The following is a 14,932-nucleotide window of genomic DNA, read 5'->3' on the forward strand; positions in this document are numbered from 1 at the left end:
CAGTACCCCTCCACACTGCCACACACCACACCACCTCCCGCACAGCCACACAGCGACCCCACGCTGGTACTCCCCTGTACCACCACACAGCAAACCCTCCCTCCCACCGTACCACCACACAGCGACCTCTCCGGTACCCACTCGCACTGCCACATGGCAACTCCCCCCCGGTACACCCCTCCCGTATGGCCGCACAGCAACCTCCCCCAGACCCCTCCTGCGCCACCGCACAGTGACCCTCCCCATACCCTCTGTGCCTCCACACAGCATCCCCCCTCCCAGTACTCCCCCGTACCACCACATAGCGACCGCCCCCATCCTACCCTTCACACAATACCTCCCCCGATACCCCTCCACACTGCCACACAGCATCCCCCCTCCCGGTACTCACTCACACCACTACATAGCAACCCCCCTGGTACCTCTCCGCACCACTACATGGTGACCCCTCCCCACACCCTCTGCACTGCCCCACAGCGACCCCCCCCGGTGCCCCTCCATGCTGCCACACAGCGACCTCCCCAGTACTCCCCTGTACCACCACACAGCAAACCCCCTCCCCACCATACCATCACACAGCGACCTCCCCAGTACTCACCCACGCTGCCACATGGCGACTCCCCCCCGGTACCCCTCCGCGCCGCCACACAGTGACCCCTCCCCGTGCCCTCCGCTCCGCCGCACAGCGATCCCCCCCAGTACCCCTCCACGCTACCATACAGCATCCCCCCTCCCGGTACTCCCCTGTACCACCAGACAGTGACCCCATCCCCACCGTACTCTCCCCGCAGCCACACAGCGACCCCCCCCCCAGTATTCTCCTGTGCCACCGCACAGTGACCCCCCCCCACCGTACCCTTCACGCCGCCACACAGCGATCCCTCCCTGCTGCCACACAGCGACTGCCCCCTGGTACTCCTCCATGGTGCCACACAGCATCCCTCCGCCCCACGTACCCCCCCTTCCCTCCGAGCCACCACACAGCGCTTGCCGTATCCCCCCTCCATGCAGCATCTCCCGGTATCTCTCCGTGCCCCCCATTCCCCTCTTCCATGCTGCCACACAGTGCATCCCCCCCACCCGGTACTCTCCGCGCCACCACACAGTGCACCCCTAGTATTGTACCGCTTCCTGTCATCAGAGCACCCCCCATGCTCCCCCACCCCTTGTTACCACACAGTACCCCACATTACCCCTCTGTCACCACACACCGAGCCCCCGTACCCCTCCGCATTGCCATATAGCATCCCCCAGTATCCCTCTGCCTCGCATTCCCCCCCTCCACACAGCACTCTCCGTAACCCCCCTCCGCGCCACCAGAACACTCCCTCAGTACCCCTCAGTGCCACCACACAACAACCCCCTCGTACCCCTCCACACCGCCACACAGCTCCTTCCGTAACCTACTTCACACCGCCCCCAGCACCCTTCCATTCCTTCCCCTCCACATCCCACGTATTCCTCCATGCCATCACACAGTGACCCTCCCCAGTACCGCTCCGAGCTGCTACACAGCACCCCCGTATCCTCCCTCTGCGCCGCCACACAGCATCCCCCACTACCCTTCCACACCACGTACCCCCCCTCAGCAGCCTCTGTACCCCTCCTCGATACTGCCACACAGCACCCTCTCCAGTACTCCTCTGCACCCCATACCCATCACACACTGCCATACAGCAGCCCTGGTACTCCACTACACACCGCCACACAGCGATATCCCCTCCCCATGCTGCCACACAGTGCACCCCCATACTCCCCCTCTGTGCCGCTACACAGTGCGCCCTCAGTACTCCCAGTACGATACCTCTGTGTCATCACAGAGCAGCCCCTGTACTCCCCATGCTACCACACAGTACCCCGCACTACCCCTCCGCATGACCATACAGCGCCCCACACTACCGCTCCATATCATCACACAGTGCTCCCCCAGGACCCTTCCTTACTGTGCCGCAAGGCAGCACACCCCTGGTACACCCCTCTGCGCTACCACAGAGCGCCCCTCTTTCCCCTCTGTGCCACTACACAGAGTCTCCAGTACCATTCCCCCCCTCGGTACTGTAACCCTCCCCACACCACCTCTTCCCCATGCTACTCTACCATACAGCACCCCATTCCCCCTCCAGGATACTTCCCGTGCCACCACACAGCACCCCGTGCTACTACACAGCACCTCTCCTCCTTGGCTATTGTCCACATCAGTGCAAAGCCCTTTCCCCCTAAATATTCCTCTGTACCACCACATAGTGCCTGCTCTTTTGTATTCCTACACACACACACACACACACACACACACACACACACACACACCCCTCTCCTTCAGGATACTCCCCACCCCCATACCACCACAGTACTCGCAGTATCTTCCCTCCATGCTACCACACAGCACCCCTTCCGCCCTCTGGGATACCACATCTATATATACACATTTACATTTAGCCCTATTAAAATGCATATTTCCTTGCACAGTTTACCAAGCAACCCAGATCACTGTGTTAGTGGCCTGTCTTCTTCCTTATTTATCATTCCCCCAATTTTTAATGTCATCTGCAAACCTTATCAGTTACAATCTTATGTTTTCTTCCAGGTCCTTGATAGGGGTCTACTACAGATCACCAGATCAGACAGTGGAGGTGAATGATGTATTTTGAAAAACAAAAACAAATATCCAAAATGCAAGACCTGGTAGTTATGGGGGACTTTAACTATCCAGACAGCTGTGGTAGAAGTAATACAGCAAAGCATGATTTCCAGTAAGTTCCTGCAATTTATTGGGGATACTTTTTTGTTTCAGAAAGTGAAGAAAATAGCCAGTGGATAGCCATTTTTGACATGATTCTGACCAACAGGGCAGATTGGTTGAAAATCTGAAGGTGGAAGGCAATTTGGGTAAAAGTTATCATGAAATGATAGATTTCATGATTCTAAGGCAAGGAAGAGGTGAGAGCAGCAGAATAAGGACAAGGACTTTATATTAATTATGGTAATATAAATCAGAAGTTAGGAATTGTACAAAATTGATTAGAAAAAGTAAGGAACATGAGGAAAAAAGGCTGTGGACAGCAGAGCTAAAGACAATATTAAGAGTTTTTAAAATATATTAAGAACTAAAAATCTTGACAATGGTATTGGTCTGTTACTAGATGGAAATGGTAAAATTATCAATAATGCAGAAAAGGCAGGAGCATTCAGTAGATTTCTGTTCTATATTTGGGGGGGTGAGAATATAGTCTCATCAGATGGTGGTGGTAAAAAACGGTTACCCACTTTTTAGTAACTGTTGTTCTTCGCGATATGTTGTTCATGTCCATTCCAAGCAGGTGTGCGCGCGCTGCGTGCATGGCAGCCGGAAGATTTTCCCCTAGCAGCGTCCGTAGGGTCGGCCTTGGCACCCCCTGGAGTGATGCCGCTATGGCACCCGCTGACGCTCCACCCCCTCAGTTCCTTCTTGTCGACAGTCCAACAGAGGGGGCGGAGGGTGGGTATAGGAATGGACATGAACACCACATCTCGAAGAACAGTTACTAAAAGGTGGGTAACGTTTTTTTCTTCGAGTGGTTGTTCATGTCCATTCCAAGCAGGTGACTCAAGCCGGAACCTAGGCAGTGGGGTCGGAGTGCACTGCTGACTGAAGCACTGCACGGCCGAAGGCTGTGTCATCTCTAGTCTGGTGCGTGATGGCATAGTGCAATGTAAACATGTGGATGGAGGACCACGTAGCGGTTCTACAAATTTCTTGAGTCAGGATCTGGGCCAGGAATGCCGCAGAAGAGGCCTGCGCCCTTGTGGAGTGGGCCATGATCGGAGGAGTAGGGACCTTAGCTCGACAATAACATTTCTGGATGCAGGCCATGATCCACGAAGAGATCCGCTGAGATGAAACCAGGAGCCCTTTCATCCTATCCGCCACAGCAATGAAGAGCTGGGTAGATTTCCTAAATGATTTGGTCCAGTCAATATAAAAGGCTAGGGCCCTACGGACATCCAGGGAATGCAGTCTACGCTCCATACCTGAAGAGTGTGGTTTTGGATAGAACACCGGAAGGAAGATATCCTGCCCCATGTGGAACTGGGAGACAACTTTGGGGAGGAAAGCCAGGTGAGGCCTAAGTTGGAACCTGTCCTTATGGAAGGCAGTGTATGGGGGCTCAGATGTCAGCGCCCTGAGTTCCGAGACCCTTCTGGCCGAGGTGATAGCGACAAGGAAAGCAACCTTGTACGAGAGGTATAGCAGAGAGAACGAAGCCAGGGGCTCGAAAGGAGGCCCTGTGATGGTAGAGAGGACCAGGTTGAGGTCCCAGGTTGGGGCTGGTTGACGAATGTGCAGAAACAGCCTGTCCATGCCCTTCAGGAAGTGACCAACTAGCGAGTTCGCGAAGACCGATGTACCCTTCTCCCCCAGATGGAATGCTGAGATGGCCACTAAATGAACTCGAACTGATGAGAGTGAAAGCCCCAGCTGTCTCAGGTGGAGCAAATAGTCCTGGATAATGGGAATCGGGGCCCGCAATGGCTCCTGCCCCCGTTGATCAGCCCAGATGGTGAAGCGTTTCCATTTGGCCAGGTAAGTGACCCTGGTCGACGGTTTCCTGCTACCGAGCAGCACTTGCCTGACCTGTTGGGAGCACTGCATCTCCATCGGGTTCAGCCATGGAGCATCCAGGCTGTGAGGTGGAGCGATTCCAGGTTCGGGTGACAGAAGCGGCCCCGGTCCTGCATGATCAGGTCGAGGAGCAGGGGCAGCGTGAGGGAGGCTCAAGTGGACATGTGCAGGAGCGAAGTGTACCAGTGTTGGCGCGGCCATCCGGCGCTATCAGGATTACACGGGCGCAGTCCCTGCGGATTTTGAGAATCACTCTGTGAACCATGGGGATCGGGCGAAAGGAGTACAGCAGGCCATCCCTCCAGGATAGGAGGAAAGCGTCCGACAGAGACTCATAGACTTTAGGGTCAGAAGGGACCAATGTGATCATCTAGTCTGACCTCCTGCACAAAGCAGGCCACAGAACCCTACCCATCCACTTCTATAACAAACCCCTAACTTATGTCCCAGTTATTGAAGTCTTCAAACCACAATTTGAAGACCTCAAGCTGCAGAGAATTCACTAGCAAGTGACCCATGCCCCACGCTGCAGAGGAAGGCGAAAAACCTCCAGGGCCTCTGCCAATCTGCCCTGGAGGAAAATTCCTTCCCAACCCCAAATATGGCAATCAGCTAAACCCTGAGCATATGGGCAAGACTCACCAGCCAGCACTCAGGAAAGAATTCTCTGCAGTAACTCAGATCCCATCCCATCCCACATCCCATCACCGACCACTGGGCATACTTATCTGCTGGTAATCAAAGATCAATTGCCAAAATTAAGCTATCCCATCATACCATCCCTTCCATAAACTTATCAAGCTTAGTCTTAAAGCCAGATATGTCTTTTGCCCCCAATACTCCCCTTGGAAGGCTGTTCCAGAACTTCACTCCTCTAATGGTTAGAAACCTTTGTCTAATTTCAAGTCTAAACTTCCTAGTGTCCAGTTTATACCCATTCGTTCTTGTGTCTACATTGGTACTAAGCTTAAATAATTCCTCTCCCTCCCTAATACTAATAACTCTGATGTATTTATAAAGAACAAGCATATCCCCCCTCAGCCTTCTTTTGGCTAGACTAAACAAGCCAAGCTCTTTGAGTCTCCTTTCATATGACAAGTTTTCCATTCCTCAGATCATCCTAGTAGTCCGTCTCTGAACCTGTTCCAGTTTGAATTCATCCGTCTTAAACATGGGAGACCAGAACTGCACACAGTATTCCAGGTGAGGTCTCACCAGTGCCTTATAACACGGTACTAACACTTCCTTATCTTTGCTGGAAATACCTCGCCTGATGCATCCTAAAACCGCATTAGCTTTTTTAACGGCCATATCACATTGGCGGCTCATAGTCATCCTGTGATCAGCCAATACTCCAAGGTCCTTCTCTTCCTCTATTGCTTCCAGCTGCTGTGTCCGCAATGTATATCTAAAATTCTTATTATTAATCCCTAAGTGCATAACCTTGCACTTTTCACTATTAAATTTCATCCTATTACTATTACTCCAGTTTACAAGGTCATCCAGATCTTCCTGTATGATATCCCGGTCCTTCTCCATGTTAGCAATACCTCCCAGCTTTGTGTCATCCGCAAACTTTATTAGCACATTCCTGCTTTTTGTGCCAAGATTAGTAATAAAAAGGTTAAATAAGATTGGTCCCAAAACCAATCCTTGAGGAACTCCACTAGTAACCTCCTTCCAGCCTGACAGTTCACCCTTCAGTACGACCCGTTGTAGTCTCCCCTTTAACCAGTTCCTTATTCACATCCACCTTTCAATTTTCATATTGATCCCCATCTTTTCCAATTTGACTAATAATTCCCCATGTGGAACCGTGTCAAATGCCTTACTGAAATCGAGGTAAATTAGGTCTACTGCATTTCCTTTGTCTAAATAATCTGTCACCTTCTCAAAGGAGGAGATCAGGTTGGTTTGGCACGATCTACCTTTAGTAAAACCATGTTGTAATTTGTCCCAATTACCATTGACCTCAATGTCCTTAACAACTTTCTCCTTCAAATTTTTTTCCAAGACCTTATATACTACAGATGTCAAACTAACAGGCCTATATTACTCGGATCACTTTTTTCCCCTTTCTTAAAGATAGGAACTATGTTAGCAATTCTCCAGTCGTATGGTACAACCCCTGAGTTTACCGATTCATTAAAAATTCTTGCTAACGGGCTTGCAATTTCATGCGCCAGTTCCTTTAACATTCTTGGATGAAGATAGTCTGGGCCCTCCGATTTTGTCCCATTAAGCTGTTCAAGTTTGGCTTCTACCTCAGATGTGGTAATATCCACCTCCATATCCTCATTCCCGTTTGTCATCCTTCCATTATCCCTAAGCTCCTCATTAGCCTTATTAAAGATTGAGGCCAAGTACTTATTTAGATATTGGGCCATGCCTAGGTTATCCTTAACCTCCTTTCCATCCTCAGTGTTTAGCGGTCCCACTTCTTCTTTCTTCGTTTTCTTCTTATTTATATGGCTATAGAACCTTTTACTATTGGTTTTAATTCCCTTTGCAAGGTCCAACTCTGCTTGGCTTTTAGCCTCTCTCACTTTATCCCCGGACTGCAGCCCAGGAGGGAGCAGAAATGTTGACAGTTCCTGTTCTCCCTTGAAGCAAACAGATCTATCTGAGGATAACCCCCGAGGTGGAAAATTGAGTGCACTACATCCCGGCGAAGGGACCACTCATAACCCCAGAATGAGCAGCTGAGGGCATCCGCCAGGCCGTTCTGCTCCCCCGGGAGGTAGGATGCTGTCAGGTGAATAGCGTTCTGCATGCAAAAGTCCCACAACGCGAGGGCTTCCCTGCACAGGGGAGAGGAGCGTGCACCCCCGTTTGTTGATATAGAACATCGCTGATGTGTTGTCCGTGAGGACTGAGACACATCTGCCTACCAGGTTGGGTTGGAAGGTGAGGCAAGCCAGGCATACTGCTCTCAGCTCCCTGACGATGTGCAACGTGAGGTCTTCTGGCAACCACACCTTGGGTTCTGAGGTCCCCCAGGTGCGTGCCCCCAACCCCTGATCCGAAGTGTCCGTTACCAGGGAGAGGGAGGGCTGAGGGCTGGCAAAGGGAACTCCCACGCACACTTCTTGTGGGTCAAGCCACCACCGAAGGGAGCTCAGCACCAAGCAAGGAAGTGTCACCACCGAATCCAGGGTGTCCCTGGTTAGGCGGTATATGGTCACCAACCAAGACTGGAGAGGATGCAGCCTGAGCCTGGCATGGCTTACCACATAGGTACATGCTGCCATATGGCCCAACAGCTTGAGACAGTTTCTTGCTGTGGTGGTCGAGGCGTGTTGAAGACCAAGAATGATTTCGGACATGGACCGGAACCTGGACTCCGGAAGGTACGCTTTGGTATGGGTCGAGTCCAGGGCCGCACTGATAAATTCTATCCTCTGAGTGGGAGACAGGGTGGACTTGGCCTCGTTCAAGAGGAGGCCAAGTTGGAGGAAGGTCCGCCTGATGAATAGCACCTGAGCCTCCACCTGCGTCCTGGCACAGCCCTTTATGAGCCAATCGTCCAGGTAGGGGAATACCTGAATGCCTTGCTTGTGCAGGAAGGCTGCCACAACTGCCATGCACTTCGTGAAAACTCTTGGGGCTGCTCACAGGCCAAACGGCAGCACTGTGAACTGCAGATGGGTGTCGGCCACGACGAACCTGAGGTAACGCCGGTGCCAGGGGATTATGGCAATATGGAAATATGCGTCCTTTAAGTCAAGGGCGGCATACCAAAATCCTGGATCCAAGGAGGGAATGATCAAGGACAGGGAGACCATGTGGAACTTCAGCTTCTTAACAAACTTGTTCAGATGCCACAAGTCCAAGATGGGTCTGAGGCCCCCTTTTGCTTTCAGTATTAGGAAATACTGGGAGTAGAAGCCCCTGCCCCTGAGGAACTTCCTCCACTGCCCCTGCTGTGAGGAGGGACTGCACTTCCTGAATTAGAAGTTGCTCGTGAGAGGGGTCCCTGAAGAGGGACGGGGAGTGGGGCTGGTGGGGCGGGAGGGAGGAGAACTGGATAGAATATCCCCGCTCTACCATGTGAAGCACCTAATTGTCCGACGTGATTCGGGACTAGGCATGATAGAAGGGGGACAGACCTGACCCAAAGATAGGGATAGAAGGGTCCAGAGTCCTGACTGGTAGGTTGTCCTTGACCATACCATCAAATAGGAGGCCTGGGCCCCGATGGTGGTCTCGCCTGGCTGGATGGTTGACGTTGGTACTATCTCCTGCCGTTCCTGCCGCGCCTGTGCCAGACGTCCGGGTGGTTCTGAGGCTGGTAGGGGTGCGGGGCCGTCTGCAGCCTAAACTGCCTGCCCTGGGTTACTGGAGTATGCAGGCCCAGCGAGCGAAGAGTAGTCCTCGAGTCTTTTAGGCTATGCAAACGCTTGTCAGTTTTGTCCAAAAACAATATCGGCCCCTCAAAGGGGAGGTCCTGGATGATCTTTTGGACCTCATGGGGAAGCCAGGCTCCCCGTCTCCTGGCCAGGCCTGTTGCCAGTGTGCGCGAGGCCGAGTCTGCTGTATCCAGGGCTGCCTGGAGGGAAGCTCGGGATATCAATTTTCCCTCTTCCACCAGGGCCAAAAATTCCATCCGCAAATCCTGGAGAAGGAGCTCGGCGAACTTAGACAGGGCCGAGCATGTATTATGTCTGTACCGGCTTACAATAGCCTGTTGATTGGCTATATGTAATTGCAGACCCCCTGTGGAATACACTTTTCTGCCAAAGAGGTACAACTTTTTGGCCTCCCTGTTCTTTGGCGTCAGCTCTTGAAACCCTTGACGCTCCCTCTGGTTAGCCGCATCCACCACCAGGGAGTCTGGGGGAGGGTGGGCATACAGGTGTTCATGGCCCTTGGAGAGTACAAAGTAACGCCTCTCCATCTTTTTGGAGGTGGGGGCCAAGGAAGCTGGCGTCTGCCATAAAATGTGGGACGTGTCTGCTGTTGTCTTGATCAATGGCAGGGCTACCCTGGATAGGCCTAAGTGGGCCAGGATATCCACTATCGGATCCACGTCCACCTCAATTTCCTCCACCTGGATCGCCAAGCTCTGAGCTGCCCGCTGGAGCAGCTGCTGGAGCACCCGATTGTCCTCCAGGGCCGGTGCCATAGCCGTGCCCGGGACTGCCTCATCTGGGGAGAAGGAGGAGGAGATCACTTGCAGTGGATCCTCCTCCAGCCCATCCACACCTCCACGGGCCTGCGGCACACGGGTACTGTGGTTGTGGGGCTGGTGCCGGTTCCAGATGCAGCGCCGCGGCCGGTACCGGGGTCGACAAAGAGCGGCTTGACATGTCGGGCGGTACCTGTGGAGCCCGAACCATGGTCACCGCCAGTGCCGATGCTGAGCTTCAATGCAGCACACCTCTGCTGGGCAACGGTGCCGTGGAGGAGGCAACTGCGCCGGGGCCACCGATGCCGAGGAGACCGAAGCAGACCTGGAGCGAGGAACAAACGCCTGACCCACCGACTGGTGGTAGGCCCATAGGGTCCAGAATGGCCACTGAGAAGGCGGTTGCCATTGCTGTTGCCACTGCAGCGGGTACGGTTGGTGGCTCACCCGCGAAGCTGACCTCCTGTTCCATGACCTGCTGGAGCGGTAGGACTCCATCTCTGAGTCTGAAGTCTCCGAGTAGGAAGACCTGGGAGGAGTGGTACCCACTGTTGCCAGGGAGCGGTGCCACAGAGGCAGGGAACTCTCCCTTTGTCCCAGTGCCGCCCGGGTGGTGTGGGGCAGGGAGTGAAGCGACATCATGGCCGGCTTGCCCCGTGATTGTACTGGGGGACAGGCCACGGTTGGCGGCTCCCTGCCACAGTGCGAGGAGGCCAGTACTGGAAGTCTCAACAAGTCAGAGGCCGCCTTGAACGCCTCTGGCGTCGAAGGGAGACGCACGTCCCTGCTGAGGATCTTGGCTGGTCTGGACTCGACCGCCCTTTCTCCGGTGTGGGAGTTGACGGAGCAGCAGGGGTCTGTAGCCCAGCCTGTCCAATTGTACTGGTGGACGATGTCGGCCTCTTGAGGTCCTGGCGGGGTGATCGTTCCCTCACCGGCCTCCTCTTTTTTGCGGGTATTGGAGAGGATGAGCGGTGCTGCACGGAAGCCGACTTCCTATGACCTGACTCCCTCTGGTGCTGGGGTTTGGAGGCTTTGGGCTGGACCTCAAGTCCTGATGCCGGTGCCAGGGCACTATGCACCAAAGATGATGTGCTGGGTGCCGGATCAGCTGGCTCTGGGTTGGAGGGTGGCCACAAGGCCGCCTCTATCAGGAGTACTCTAAGTCTCTGCTCTCTGTCTTTAAGAGTCCTGGGACGGAAGCCCCTGCAGATACCACACTGGTCTCTTTGGTGGCTCTCTCCGAGGCACCTCAAGCAGGCATAATGCGGGTCACTCTTTGGCATAAACTTCCCGCAGTCCTTGCAGAGTTTAAACCCCGGGGACCCGGGCATGCCCCAGCAGAGCGACAAGTACGTTGGGGGGGAGCCTCCCCCAACAACTAGCAACTATATACAACTGATGCAAACTAAAAACTAAAACTATATACACTAACAATGAGACACTGCTAAACTTGCCATGAGCGAGCAAGGTTCCAGCTAGCCGTCACCGGTGGTAAGAAGGAACTGAGGGGGTGGAGGGTCAGCGGGCCCCTATATAGGGCGCCGCAGCGGCGCCACTCCAGGGGGCACCAAGACCAACCCTACGGTCACTGCTATGGGAAAATCTTCCGGCTGGCGTGCATGCGGTGTGCACACATCTGCTTGGAATGGACATGAACAATTACTCGAAGAACAATAATCTTTCCATTCACTAGTATCTCTGGAGGTTGTTAAACAGAACCTACTAAAGTTAGACATGTTTAAATCATCAGGTCCAGATAACTTGCATCCACAAGTTTAAATAAAAAGCAGGTTGAGGAGCTCCCTGAACCACTAGTGCTGATTTTCAATAAGTCTTTTAGCACTGAGGAAGTTCCAGAAAACTAGAGAAAAGCTAATGTGCCACTTTTTAAAATGGTTAACAAAATGACCTGGGGAATTATAGGCCTGTCAGCCTGACACCACTTCTGGGCAAGATAGTTAAGTGGTTGATATGGAAGAATTAAATAAAGAATTAAAAGGAGGATAATGTAATTAATGCAGACCAGCATGGGTTTATGGAAAATATATCTTGTCAAATGAACTTGATTTTTTTTGTCAGGATTACAAATTTGGGTGATAAAAGGTAATAATGCTGATGTAAAATACTTAGACATTTGACCTGGTACCACACGACCTTTAGATTAAAACACTAGAAAGATATAAAATTAACATAGAATGCATTAAATGGATTAAAAATTGGCTGATACATCTTAAAAGGTGATTATAAATGGGAATAGTTATCAAGCAGGTGTGTTTCCAATGGGATTTTGCAGAGAATCAGTTTTTGGTCCTATATTAAACATCCTTATCAATGTCCGGGAAGAAAACTACAGAATTACTACAGAAAGTTGCAGATGACTCAAAGATTAAGGGAGTGGTAAATAATTAAGAGGACAGGTCACTAATCCAGAATGATCTGGATTGCTTGGGAAGTTGGGTGCAGGCAAATAAAATGTATTTTAATATGATCAAGTGTAAAGTTAGATATAGTGTTGTAACCACGTCGGTCCTAGGATATTAGAGACACAAGGTGGGTGAAGTAATATATTTTATTGGACCAACTTTTGTTAAGAGACACAAAATTTCCAAGCTTACAAAAGTTTCTTCTTCACGTCAAGTTATATGTCTAGGAACAAAGATGGTGTGCCCTACTTACAGAATGGGGATTCTACCCTAGGAAGGAGAGACACTGAAAGATTTGGGAATTGTGGTGGATAATCAGATGAACATGAGCTCCCAGTGCAATGCTATGGCCAAAAGGGCTAATGCAATCCCGGCTTATATAAACAGGTGAATATTAAGTAGGAGAAGGAAAGTTATGTTATCTCTATATTTGGCACTGGTGCTACCACTAATGAAATACTATGCTCAGTTATGGTGTCCATAAATCAAGGATGTTGATAAATCAGAGAGAGTTCATAGAAGATCCAAGAGAAGATTAGAAAACTTGCCGTACAGTGAGCCACCCAAGCAGCTCAAACATTTTACCTTAACAAAGAAAAGGTAAGGGGCGACTTGTTCACAGTTTATAATTACCTATGTCATGGTATAATTCCCCACTCTGAACCTTAGCGTCCTAAAGATGGGGTACCAGCATGAATTCCTCTAAGCTCAATTACCAGCTTAGTACTTGTAACGCTGCCACCAACCAGGAATTCCAGTGCCTGGTACACTCTGCCCCCCCCCCAAAAAACCTTGCCCGGGGACCCCCAAGACCCAGACCCTCTGGATCTTTCCACAAGGAAATTAAACCCTTTCCCTCACTGTTGCCTCTCTCAGACTTCCCCTCCCTGGGTTACCCTGGAAGATCACTGTGATTCAAACTCCTTGAATCTTAAAACAGAGAGGAAAATCCACCTTCCCCCCTCCTTCTTATTCCCCCTCCCAGTCTCGAAAGTAATCCTAACACAGAGAGAAATTAGCCTCTCTCCCCCCCTTCCCTCCTTTCTCCCCACCAATTCCCTGGTGAATCCAGACCCAGTCCCCTGGGGTCTCACACCAAAATAAAAAAAACAATCAGGTTCTTAAACAAGAAAAACTTAATTAAAGAAAGAAAAAACAGTAAAAATTATCTTTGTAAATTTAAGATGGAATAGGCACAGGGTTTTTCAGCTTAGACACTGGGAATACCCTCCCAGCCTAAGTATACAAGTACAAATTAAAATCTTTTCAGCAAAATACCAATTTGAACTCCTTTCAGCCAAATACACGTTTGAACTTCTTCCAACCAAATACATATTTGCAAATAAAGAAAACAACCATAAGCTTAAGTCGCTTTATCTACCTAGTACTCACTATTCTGAATCTATAAGAGCCTGTATCGGAGAGATTGGAGAGAAACCTGGTTGCATGTCTGGTCCCTCTGAGCCCCCAGAGAGAACAACCATAAAAAAAACTAACAGCACACACAAAACTTCCCTCCCTCAAGATTTGAAAGTATCCTGTCCTCTGATTGGTCCTCTGGTCAGGTGACAGCCAGGCTCACTGTTCTTGTTAACCCTTTCCAGGCAAAAGAGATATAAAGCACTTTTGTTCTATTAACTCTTACTTATCTGTTTATGACAACCTACATGGGGAACAAAAATTTGACAAAGGGCTCTTCATTCTAGCAGAGAAAGGTACAACACAATCCAGTGGCTGGAAGTCCAAGGAAGAGAAATTCAGGCTGGAAATAAGGCATTTTTTTAATAATGAGGGTAAGCCACCACTGGAATAACTTATCAAGGGTTGTGGTGTACTCTCCATCAATGGCAATTTTTAAATCAAGATTATCTGTTTTCCTAAAATATGTGCTCGAGTTCAAACAAATTAATTCAGGAACGTTCTATGCCCCGAGTTATACTGGAGGTCCGACTAGATGATTACAGTCATCCCATCTGTTCATATAATCTATGAATGCATTACTAGGATGGTAAAATTGTTAATAATGATGCAGAAGAGCCAAACATTCAATAAATATTTTTGTTCTGTATTTGGAAGAAGCAGAATGATGTACTCATATCACATGAGGATAATGAAGTACTTTCCAGTCCATTACTGGCTAAGGCAGATGTTGAATAGCATCTACTTGGGATAAACATTTTTACCTCAGCAGGCTCAAATGGTTTGCATCCAAGAGTATAAGAGTGGACTGAGGAGGTCTTCAGCCTGCTAATGTTAAATCTTGAGATACAGGGGAAATTCTAGAAGACTAGAAGGGTGCTTGGGTTGTATCAATATTCAGAAAGAGCAAGCAGGATCACTTGGGTAATTACAGCTAATTAGCCTGACATCAATCAAAATAATGGAACAACAGATGCAAGATTCAAATTATAACAAATCAAAGGATGCGAATATAATTAATGGCAGTCAACATGGCTTTATGGTTTTGTCAAAAACCCCTTTTTTGATGAAATTATAAGTGTCATTGATAAGTATATGATATCTATGTAGTTATCTTTAAGACTTTTGTAAGGGATTTAATTTAGTAGTGCACAACATTCTCATTAAAATATTAGCACTATACAGTATCAAAGCCCTCATTATAAGAATTAAGAACTGCCTAACTGACGGATCTCAAAAAATAGTCATTAATTGGGAATCTCATTGATGGGTTTTCTAGTGGGGTTCTACAGGGATCGGTTCTAGACCCCATAGTAGTCAACATTTTCATTAATGATATGAAAGTAAATATAAAATCAC

Source organism: Gopherus evgoodei, chromosome 8 (assembly GCF_007399415.2).
Source record: "Gopherus evgoodei ecotype Sinaloan lineage chromosome 8, rGopEvg1_v1.p, whole genome shotgun sequence".
Taxonomy (NCBI): domain Eukaryota; kingdom Metazoa; phylum Chordata; order Testudines; family Testudinidae; genus Gopherus; species Gopherus evgoodei.